Below are 12,259 nucleotides of genomic sequence, written 5' to 3' on the forward strand. Positions count from 1 at the left end.
AATAACCTAAAGGAATTGATTGAAGGTTATAAAGAAATCGTCAACATGCTGTCAACTTCCTCTAGCCAAAATTCTTCAGGTAAGAATTGATACTCTGAGTCATATTTTGATAAAAGTAAATTTTATGACAACTTTTCACATCATAATGGTTTTCTTTCAAAGTCTTGAAAGAAGAAGGATAACCGAAAACAATATTCATTTAATGAGCTAATGGCTCATACTTGTGTTAATTAATCACAAGGTTGAAATCTCACTTACGAAAATATTGGTTGAGTGAGAATTGGTTAGGTATACTTATTGGCAAAGTGTCTCTGGTTGTCTAGCTAATTTCTTATCGTTCTTAGATGGATTGTTAGGTAACACTTTTTCATGAGTATTTTTCTAGTTGATCTTTCTTTGTTTATTTGACTTTGGCTCTATGCTTTCAATCTTAGTTTTTGAAAAGCTAAGATGCATGGATTTTTTTTGCAACAAGGTGTTGTGTATACAGTCTTCACAAATACTCCTTTTTGGTAGGAGCTTTGTGGATCCTCTTCTTACGGGTACATGTACGGTTTCTAGGCCTCTCACAAACCAATATTGTTAACCCTAAGTCTTTCCGAAATCGTTTATATACCCTACCTGTTGAGTTGAATTATTTCACTCTAGGTTTCTTATTATCAATGGCTTCTTCCTCTTACTTACTATTGGGATTTACCTGAAGATTCCGTTGATAATGCAGTATATTTCGAATCCGATGGAAAGAAGGGAACCTTTGTTGAAGTTGAAGGATCGTTTCCTCAATCACCTGATTCCTTTTTGGATACTGAGGAGGTTGAAGAGATTTCAGCTGAAGTGGTTCTTGACTTTCTCAAAAACTTTGAGGATGCAAAATAACAACTTGTTGATACAATGAAGTGTCTTGATGTGTTAAAAACTGAGTTGAAAAAGGTTACCTCTGACCTTGGTCTCATAAAATCTCACATCAATGATCTTATCAAAGAGAATATCTTCCCTGAAGATGCAATGGATGCTGTCAATTACAAGCTTAAAGACCTCAAGACTCGTGAGGATCCCGAACAGTCTATTTGACCCAAGTTCGTGTTCGACTTTGGCATAGAAGTACGCTTTGGTTATTAGCTTGTTGATTTTATTCTTTTTGCCTAGTAAATCTTCTTATGAGAATTTTATTTTCTTGTTTTATTTAGAAGAATAACTAGAGTTTGGGATAGCCATTATTGTGATTACACATAGTTATGTCCAACGTTCTCATCTTCATGTTTTTAGGTTTATTTGTTTAAATTCTAAAATTGTTTGGAAGATGATTTTTGCAGTATTAATCTTTATGGTTTTATATATTGCAATATGTTATGGGATATGTGTGTTTGCATCCGTGAACTATGATTTTCCCATACCTTGTCAAAAGTTAAGTCTTTCGTATGTCGATATGCATGTATTGGCAAAAGAATGAATGAACTTTTGACATTACAAAAGTTTGAAGCCTATTATGTCATTATTGATGGAAGATAGGATGAACTTTTGTTCACGAGGATTATGTCTATTGTATGTCATTGTGCAAATAGTGATGGAAAATAGAATGAATCCTTGTCTGTTCCGCAGTATTGATCTTCCTTGATCCATATTTTATGTATATATTGTGCGGCTCCGTAAGTTCTCTTATGTTGAGCAATTCCAGTTAGATTAATCATGAGTTATCTTGTGGTTAATTTAATTGAGTATTAATTGGATTCAAATTCATATTCGTTTGTGATTTGTTATGTCCAATGAAATCCTTTTTTTTTTCTCATGAAATTAAGGTCGCTCTTGTTGTTCTTTTGGGAATTACATTTTATGGGGGAGAGTTCTTAATTGAACTTGTGCTTAATTGCCAAATCTTTGTGGGGAGTGCGGCTGTGGAATATTATAGGGGTTGCTTGTATCTTTATAAACTCCTTGATGAAAGCATTTAGCTTCGGCTATATGATTGCATCTAAATAAGTTGATATGTGCTTTCTTTTGGTCATGAAATATCTCTATGGAAATTTCATTAGGATTCCGTTTTCGTACCTTTGCCAATTTTATTGAAAAAAGGGGGAGAATTAATGTGTAGTTCACACTACGAATACATATGGTTTTCGGATAATTATGTAAGGGGGAGTGGTTTCCATGTGAGATGGAGTATTGAATAAGGGGGAGTGATACATATCACCATAGTATTGTTGTCGAAGTTGTGATACAATTGAAATTTGATGTTGTGTAATAATACGATGACACTGTGTAACAATGATTGAGAATTCTTGTTTTCTCATTGTTATAGCTACGGATTTTCAACAATGATGATGCTAAACTTACAATCTTTGGAATAATTGGAGTACTTGGAAGTGACGAATATTTCGAGTAATGTTGAAGATTAGGCATGTGGAAGAGGAGCTACAAAAGTTTATTTATCTAATTTTGTATTCCATATGTATTGATAGTTTTGTCACTAAAATTGACAAAGCGGGAGATTGTTAGAGCACTGCTCGGTTGAACTCGCATGCGTTGCTATCTCAAGCATGTTTGTCAATGTTAGTGATCAAAACTATAAGTCTTGATTTCTAGTCTACTATAACTAAGTCTCGGACTAGGATAAAAAGTGTAGTTGAGCTCAAGAACTCCATGGCGATCATCATACAAGACAAATAACTACTCAAGGAACTGGTGAACTTCATCGACTAAAAGGTATGTGGAGACTTGAACTTATCTATCACTCAAAAGTCTATCTACTCTATCTCCTATCTTGAGACAAAGTCGTTTTGCTATATAGACTTTGATTATACACATTTGCTATTTCGAGCCGAGTTCATCTTGATTATCTATTTCTCGAAATATGTGTTGGTAAGCTTTCGCTTTGGCCAAGTTCATCTTTACTAGTGACGAAAGTCATATTATGTTTCAGTTACTTGAAAATGGCTTTGACGAAAAATAGTTTGTGAACAACAACTATATAACGTCCTCTAAGAATTTTCTATATAAGTATTGTGTGGTAACACATACATGTATAAGTCCTTATTCCTTGAACCAAAGCATGCGTACTTTGCTGCTCAGGAAAACCGGAACTAAAGTCCGCGTACCCAGTCCGCGTACTGTCGGAAGTTCTCGTCCGAGAATTTTTGCTGGAGTTTGTGACTTGAAAACAAACTTATTCCGAGTACTTAAGTCCGCGTACCTAGTCTGCGTACTTAGGTTGGTTATTTTCTAAAACCGATTATTCATGAACTTAAACTTATATAAACTAAGGAATGCAAGTTTGCAAACCGTGGCTATAAAGTTCATAAATCCATTCGAGTGAATCAAATCGTTTTTGCTCCGATTTTGTCTTGTGTACTTCTATAAGATCTAAGCAATTGAACAACTCTCTAACTAGTTCATTTGAGTCATTTGAACTAGTTATGGTAAAGAAGAATATGGTTAATATGGAAGTGCTCATATGGCTAACCATTTGGTTAACTATTGTTGAACCAACTAAATGTACATGTTTGGGTACGGTTACACAAACCTAAAATCTAGCATTTCATTTGTGTGTAACAAACTAAGTTTCGATCTAACGGTTGAAAGATATTAACTTGAATCTAATGAGGTTTTCATCTAATGGTGAATATTGAATGCTTTGTTACTAAGCTAACATTGATTGCAAATCATGATTTGAAAGACTATATAAAGGAGAACTCTAGCAAGTGGGAAACCTACTCCCCACACCTCCTGTGTGATACTAGTTGTATTAGTTAGAGTCGATTCTCCTTTAACCTTAGGTTTCTATAGAGACCCTGTAGGTTAACGACTTGAAGATTTCATTGGGATTGTGAAGTGAAAAGGCGAGGCTACCCAAATATACCTCAAGCTAAAACTTTCTTATCTATAAGTCCTTTCTCCGAAAGTGATTGTCTATGGACAGAGTCGAGACAATGCAACTATTCGGTTCACACTTCGTGTGATCGTCTATGGATACGAGATCGAGACAATACAACAACGAAGTATGTTACTTGATAAAAAGGTTCAGACTTAACCAAACACAATAGGATTCACTTATCAAGTAAATAAGAATTAAATTTTGTGTAGTTTACTTTAATTATAATAGAAAAATTATAATGCCGAAATATAAAGTAATTGACACAGCAAGATTTTGTTAACGAGAAAAACGCAAATGCAGAAAAACCCTGGGACCTTGTCCAGAATTGAATACTCTCAGGATTAATCCGCTACACAAAATTACACCTAACTTCGTATAGTTGATACCAAACAACTAAACCTATAGTTCACCTAGTTCTATCTGTATTCCCACGCCTTCAACTTATAAATAAGTCACGTACTTGGAACAATTCCTTTGGTTCGTTTTCCAAACAGTAAAGGAACAACAAATCTGTTTGGTATCAACTCTCTTCAACCAAGTGATATGAGTCGGACAAAGGCTCTTCCGTTTATCTTAACATAAACTCCTTCGTCAGGTCCTTAGATCTATCTTATGTTCAATTATCGAAGTAATCGTTTAATATTAAGCCAACAACACTCTTAATCCAAAGACTTGTATTGATGCCGATCTACTCAATTAATCAATCCAATCTACCACAAGGATAAACCGATTATTAATTGGATCCTCTTTTACCAAAACAAGTATTGTGCACACCAAATATTATAGACCCAAGTCATATCTTCAGTATCTTCTTTGTATTCAAATCTTCTTAAATCTTTAATAAAAACTTGCACACAATTACTTGAATCTCTTGTGATCAATCACGCACAGAACGGAGTCTGTTAGCAATGGATTATCACAAGATCGTCTTTAGAACTAACAACATTCTAAAGATCCTTGTCGAAACTCTGAACTAGTTTGAGTGAATCTTATATCATAAGAAAAGATTCTCAAGAATAAACAAACTAGGTGCAGTCAGATTTCAACCACCGTTAGTCAATCAAATCAATGAAAACAAAAGATAAACTGCAATTATCTAGTTTCCCACCAACGGTACACGCTAGAGCTTCTCAATCCCAAAGAAGACTTTAAACTGAGCGGTCGTAAGAGATTTCGCCTAATTAGGTTACTCTCCTCTCCGAATAGGAGGCTACACCAGTAACAACAACAAAAGAGGAAGTCTGTTGTTACGAAGGATTAGTTTGCTAGAAAGGCAAACTTCAAGTATTTATAGACAAAGAAGTTTGGACACCAAGGAATTTCCAAAACCGAAAATATTCTCAAGATATTCATTAAAGCACAAATTCGGTTTCCATAATACCTGGAAATGCTCTGTCCAAAAATAATGATCAAAATCTCTCAGAAAATCTAATTAGTAAATACACATTACTAATTCTTATATTTCCCTACAAAATGAAATTAATAACCTTAATTAAAAGATTCTTAACTTACTTATGTTTCGATCCTGGGATTCTCTTCCCGTAGCTATTAAGGAATAACTTTGAAAAATTAAAGAAATAAACTGATTCGACCAGATAAAAAAATGACAATTATACCCTTTTTAAATAAATTTCAACATCAGACGTTCAATGACCAATCTATAAAGGTAGTGCAATTACCTATATATTTAAATAATTTAAATTACTAGAGTGCCCTTATCCTAAAAACCCTAAAATCAAAAATCAAAATAAACTTTAAACTCAAACATCTTTGACTCCAATTCAATCAAGAAATTGATCAAGCAAAGCAAACACGAATCTAAGTGAGCGATGTTGGAGTGCGAAATCCAAATCTCAATTGCTCTTAGATGTATTTTAGAATGTATGCGTAACAAACCCATCTTGTTTTTGATTGATTTTATTTTGTTTGATCGATAGAATATGATTTCAAAGATGAAATTAGGGTATTCAGAAGATCAGTTCGGCTGATCTTGGAGTATCAATTTTAAGCCGAACCTAGTGTATGATTTAGAGAAACACTATGTTCGGCTAATGCGACTTTGCTAGATTTTGTTCGAATCAGCCGAACCAAAATTCGTCAGTTACAGAGTGAAGTTCGGCTGATAAATTTTCAGCCGAACCTCAGTTTTTTGAAAATATACCTAGGTTCGGTTGATAACTTTTTAGCCGAACCTCGGTTTTTTGAAAATATACCTAGGTTCGGCTGATAACTTTTCAGCCGAACCTCAATTTTTTGAAAATATACCTAGGCTCGGCTGATAACTTGTCAGCCGAACCTAGGTATATTTTCAAAAAACGGAGGTTCGGCTGAAAAGTTATCAGCCGAACTGTTCATCTGGGTTTTAAAAATTAAATTTTTTGACAGATTTAACTTATAAAAAGAAATTACACCTCGTATAGAAGTCTACCTATGATTTGAATCACACATTTTGGTCACTTCTAATCACTAAAATCTCAAAATTCAAAACCCAAGTTTTTTTTCACTTCTTCTTCTTCCTCTCAAAAATCCCAACTCTCTCACATAAATTTGATTTATCTTTAATTCACCACTAATAATATAATTTTTAATCAGTCCTTAAAATTCCTAGCTAATCAAATCTAATCATAATCCATTAAAACCAATTATGTAAGGATAGTGATAGGCACATTTTTGTGTCTTATATAATCTCAATTGTATATATTATTAGTGCTCGAATTTATATTTATTATGGATTTTTATGTCCCTGTAGGTATTTTTGGAGAAATAAGCTTTTGCGGCGAAATTGGCTAAAAAGTGGCTTTTGTGCTCGTGGGAGAAAATTACTATACGGACTCTCACTTTGGATAATGGGTAACCTAATTATTAAGGGGTGACCCATTTCCAGGCATCTGCTAAAGGGAGACCGGAACCGGATAGGGGGAGGTCATCTTCAAAATTCAAAACAGAAATTGGCGGGAAAAAAAGACAGCAGTTTTTGAGCAGAGATTTGAGCGACTTAGGAGGAGATTCAATGGGCATATTTGGTACCTACGTACTCTAGAAGACATTACAAGCCCAGTACAATCAATTGGACCCGGAAAATTGAGCTGGAATACCTGTGAGAAGCAAAGAAAGGGAAAACAGAGTACGTGTTCTCTGTTGGGTTTTTAGAATATTTTTGAGAGATTTCTGGAGGACTTTGACGCTGGATTAACATGTACATGGTCCTATTCAAGATTATGGAAGAGTTTGGTAGCTATTTTATAGCCAACAGCACGTGAAAAAGCTCAACAGAAGCGATTATCGTTTCAACTGCATGAGAAGAAGAAAAAGAATAATCGCATATTTAGTCGAGATTTATGGATCTGTTGGGCTATATAAGTGTTGGTTTACATCAAAGAAAAGTTTAGAAAGTTTTAGAAACCTTTAGTAGAGAGTTTAGAGTCCAGGAGAGCCGAGGAGAAGCGATTACAGAGAAGACAGTGCTGCTGTTGCTGCCATTGAAGAGCTTCAAGAACACGAAGAACAGACTCGCAGAGTCAGTCGTTCTTTAACAGTCTTAAACAACAGTATCCGTGTTCTTGATTACAGCAGTACCGAAGTGTCGTTCTTCAACAGTGCAAACAACGAACTCGCTGTGTCGTTTTTATACAGCACTTGTGTTGTATCGATTATTTTCAGCACTTACCCTTTTGTAACAGTGACGCTGTAACACTATTACAGCGTTACAAACTTCAATTATCAATTATTTTCATCAATAAAAACACTTATTTAGCCATGAATACATCTTGTGAGTGTGTTTTCGGGATGAGGAGCTAAACCCATTAGCCAAGGCGACGGAGGAAGCCATTGTTCCACATTAATTGGTATAATTCTAATTTTACTATTTATTTGCAATATTATTATTGGATTATTTGCATGGAATTGGAACTGAAATAATAGTTTTTATTGAATAGTTGTGAATTAATTTGATGAAGCATGCTGGGTTTTAAAAACTTTTGATGTTTTATACTCTTTGATTACAACTATTACTTCAAAAATATATTTGAGGCAAATATTAGAATTATTTTTAAAGATAGAATTGCATGAATATTATTTAGACTTTACTATTTATTTGGTCAATGGTGGAATCCTAGTCTTGGTATTTTTCTCTAAAGCTTTGAATTATTTATTTGCTTGTTTAATTTAAATTTGAAAATTGTTTCCTTCACAAGTCTGAAAAGACCTTTTTTACCACTACAACTACAATCACTTTTGAAATACCATCAAATTTTTGGCGCCGCCGACGCGGATTTGTGTTTAGGTAGCATTTTTTTTAGATTTATTATTTATTATTTTTTTTTTGTTTATTTTTATTTGTTCCTTTTTACGTTTCTTTCTGTCTTTGATTTACAGGTTTGAAGTGAACACTAAGGACTTGGAAAAAAAAAACTTAAAGCGTAAAGAGAAGACAAAAAGAAGAATTTTTTTTTAGGATTTAGTTTTATTATTATTATTTTTTAGAACTGTATTAGGAAATATTTTGTAATTTACTTTTTGTTTTTGCACTTTATTTTTGTGGACTGTGGACTTTAAACTTTGGACATTTTTATTTTTATTTTTATACCCTACGGAAGGGTAGTTTAAATACAAACTGTTTGCAGGGAAGGACGACGATTACGATATCGTCTCGGCCCCTCGGGTTCACACACTGACAACGGAGTCAGTGGCCCGAGTCGACTTCAACGGTTCATCGCCCGTCTGGTACGGGAGGTAAGTCCAATCGAAACACTCGCAAATCTCCTGCAAGCGGGTTACTGTATTCCTTAAGGTGATAATTGTTTGAGGACGAACCAGACTGTTTTTATATTCCTAGTAAAGGGCAAGGCCTGGCCTAAACAAGATAAGGGTTCGGATTTCATCACCGCTCCCTTCTTGCCCGCCTTAGGAAAACGAAACCTAAAGCGGACCTAAGCCTAAAATTTGGACTACAAAGAGACCTATAGGGTATCGAGCTTAACAGGACAATCATTCGAAAAATATTGGTTACTCTTTTAAGCACGCCTCGAAGTTCTTGACGGTTTCTGCGAGTTGAATGCGTGACTGCGCCGCATTGGATCGGTGAGGTTTTGGGTATCAAAGCTCCACTGAGCTTCCCTCGCCTCTATTCAACTTACTTTAACTCGGATTGATTCCATAGGGGTTTGCTTAAATTGTAACGAATTCCCTTTCGAAGGATTAGAAGCTGGTCTAGAAACAATCTAAGTGGAGCCATCATGCTTGTTGTTTGTTAGAAATCTTTAGGTTTGCTGTGGTAAAGTCGAGTCAGCCTGCTGTGTGATTGCTAGAACCTTCCTGTTAGGATTTTTATTTCTTTTTGAATTCTTTTTAGTGTATGCACGATTTTGTTAATAGGGCTTGGAAAAGAGATACTCTAGGTCGATTGATTAGAGAAAAACCTAGTAGTTCTTCTGATTTAAGCAGGGAGCTCGAAGATTCTTCTTTTGAGAGCCCTGTTTTTGGAAACTTCAGTTTTGAGAATTTATCTCTGAGTGATAAAAGTACCCCTAGTACTCCAGTTGTTCCAATGATGGCAACTTTGAAAGATTACATGTTCCCAACTAGGACCAACCGAGCTTCATGCATTAAATTGCCAGCCACTACGGCTAATTTTGAGATAAAACCTAGTATTCTTCAGATGATCCCTATATTCTTAGGAAAAGATGATGAGAACCCTTATTTTCATATTAGGGACTTTGAGGATATTTGTGAAACAATTAGGATAAAGGACCTTACCGATGAAGTCTTGAAACTTAAGATGTTTCCCTTTTCTTTGAGAGACAAAGCCAAGACCTGGATGAACAACCTACCGTCTGAATCCATAGAAACATGGCAGGAACTTATCGCTGCCTTCTATATGAAGTTCTACCTTAAGTATAAAACTGCAGCTGTTAGGCAGAACATTAGTACTAGTGTGCAACAAGAGGGAGAGTCTCTTTATAGATTTTTAGAGAGATTCAATGATCTTCTATCCCAGTGTCCTCACCATGGATTTGATAAGATGAAACTTGTAGAGATTATTTATAATGGTTTGGACTATTCGACCAAAGCTATGGTCGAATCTATGTGCGCTGGTGAGTTCACTAGTAAAAATGTTGATGATGCTTTTACCTTCTTAGGAGCTATCGCTGAAAAATCCCAACTGTGGGAATCTTGTGTTGAACCCCCTAAAAGACTCTTGGTCAATAGAAGTAGCACCAATATGGTAGATACGAGTTTTGCGTCAGATGCTAAGTTTGCTGCTTTGTCCAGAAGGTTAGAAGCTTTGGAATTGAATCAACCTAAAAATAGGTCCCTTGTTGAACCTAATAGAGCCGCCCAAGTCTCTAGTTGTGGAATAGAGCCCGATAACTCATTCTGGGAAGGTCAGGTTAGTGAAGAGCAAGCTCATGCTGTCTATAACAATGCTAGGTTTGAAAACCGTCAGAAGTTTGACCCCTACTCAGAGACCTACAACCCTGGTTGGAGAAACCATCCTAATTTCTCTTGGTCTAAGGGCCAGAATCAAGGCCAGTCTAGTAATTCTCAGCCTCCCCCAGGTTTTGGTTATACTAAGAACTCTTCAGGTCAGACCCAGAACCCATCTGAGAATAGAATAGCTAGCTTAGAGGAAACCCTTAGTATATTAAGGAAGAGCCAGGAGATGCTATCACAAATCCAGGAAATGTTAGTAAAAATCCAGGGTAATTTTCAAGAGGAAACCAAACAGAATTTTAAGAATAGTGCCCAGTCTTTTGCTAAATTAGAGCTTCAAGTCGGCCAAATAGCTAAGTTTATAAATGAGAGAGAAGAAGGAAGGTTCCCTAGTCATACTGATCCTAACCCTAGAGGAGAGAAATCGTACAATCATGTGAATGCTGTCACAACCCTGAGGAGTGGAAAGAAGGTTGACAACAAGGTTGCCATGACTGATAGTGAACATGCTGTAGTTCACCCTGCTGATCCAGAAAATGAGGAGACTGATAGAGTCTCCAAAGAGACCAATGAGGGTCCTGTTGAGCCCGACTTTGTTCCCAGAGCCCCATTCCCACAGCTGCTAGTTCCGACTAAGAGGGAGTCCAACTTTAATGATATATTGGAGGTTTTTAAGCAGGTTAATATCAACCTTCCATTATTAGATGCAATTAGGCAGATTCCCTCTTATGCCAAGTTCCTTAAGGACTTGTGTACGCGAAAGCGTAAGCTCAGTGTCCAGAAGAAAGCCTTCATAGCTAGTCATGTGAGTTCTATTATTCAGAATACCACTACTCCTAAGTATAAAGACCCAGGTTCCCCTACCATTGCTTGTACAATAGGTAAGTACCGTGTTGAGAAATCTTTGCTTGACTTAGGATCCAGTGTGAATTTACTTCCATATCATGTGTACCTTAAGCTAGGACTTGGTGAGATGAAACCTACAAAGATGACACTTCAGTTAGCTGATAGGTCCGTTAAAATTCCTCGTGGTGTGATCGAGGATGTTCTCATAGAGGTTGACAAGTTTATTTATCCAGTGGATTTTGTTATCCTAGATATACCCAACCTGTCCCTGACCCAGAGAACCAAATACCAGTGATTTTAGGTCGTCCGTTTTTGGCTACATCCAATGCGATCATTAACTGTCGAAATGGTATTATGAATTTGTCTTTTGATAATATGACTATTGAGCTGAACATTTTTAATATTAGTAAGCTACCCTCTGAACTAGATGACTCGAATATAAAAGAGGTGAACATGATAGGAACATTAGTCGAGGAGTCATTACCAAACACTTTGTTAGAAGATCCATTAGAGAAATGCCTAGCTCACTTTGGGATTGATTTTGATGATAATAATGTGATTAATGAGGTGAATGCTTTGTTAGATTCAACCCCTTTGTTAGATACTAGTAATGGATGGAAACCTAAGTTCGAACCACTACCAGTTTCTAAGTCTACCCTAGTTCCTTCTTTAGAAGAGCCTCCTAAGTTGGACCTAAAACCATTGCCAGATACCCTGAAGTATGTGTTTTTAGGCCCGTCTGAGACTTTACCTGTGATTGTTTCTTCCGACTTGGATAGAGATCAGGAAAGTAGGCTAGTAACCGTCCTTCAAAACAACAAGGAAGCTTTAGGGTGGACCATAGCAGACATTAAGGGTATAAGTCCTACTGTTTGTATGCATCAGATCTATTTAGAGGAAGACACCAAACCTTCTAGGGATATGCAACGTCGACTAAACCCCAATATGAAAGAAGTAGTTCGAACTGAGGTTCTTAAGCTATTAGATGCATGCATTATCTACCCTATTTCAGACAGTAAGTGGGTCAGCCCCGTTCAGGTTGTTCCCAAGAAATCTGGTATTACTGTAGTCCAGAATGATAACAATGAGTTAATCCCGACCCGAGTGACCACG

The sequence above is a fragment of the Papaver somniferum genome, chromosome 5, assembly GCF_003573695.1.
Source record: "Papaver somniferum cultivar HN1 chromosome 5, ASM357369v1, whole genome shotgun sequence".
NCBI lineage: Eukaryota > Viridiplantae > Streptophyta > Magnoliopsida > Ranunculales > Papaveraceae > Papaver > Papaver somniferum.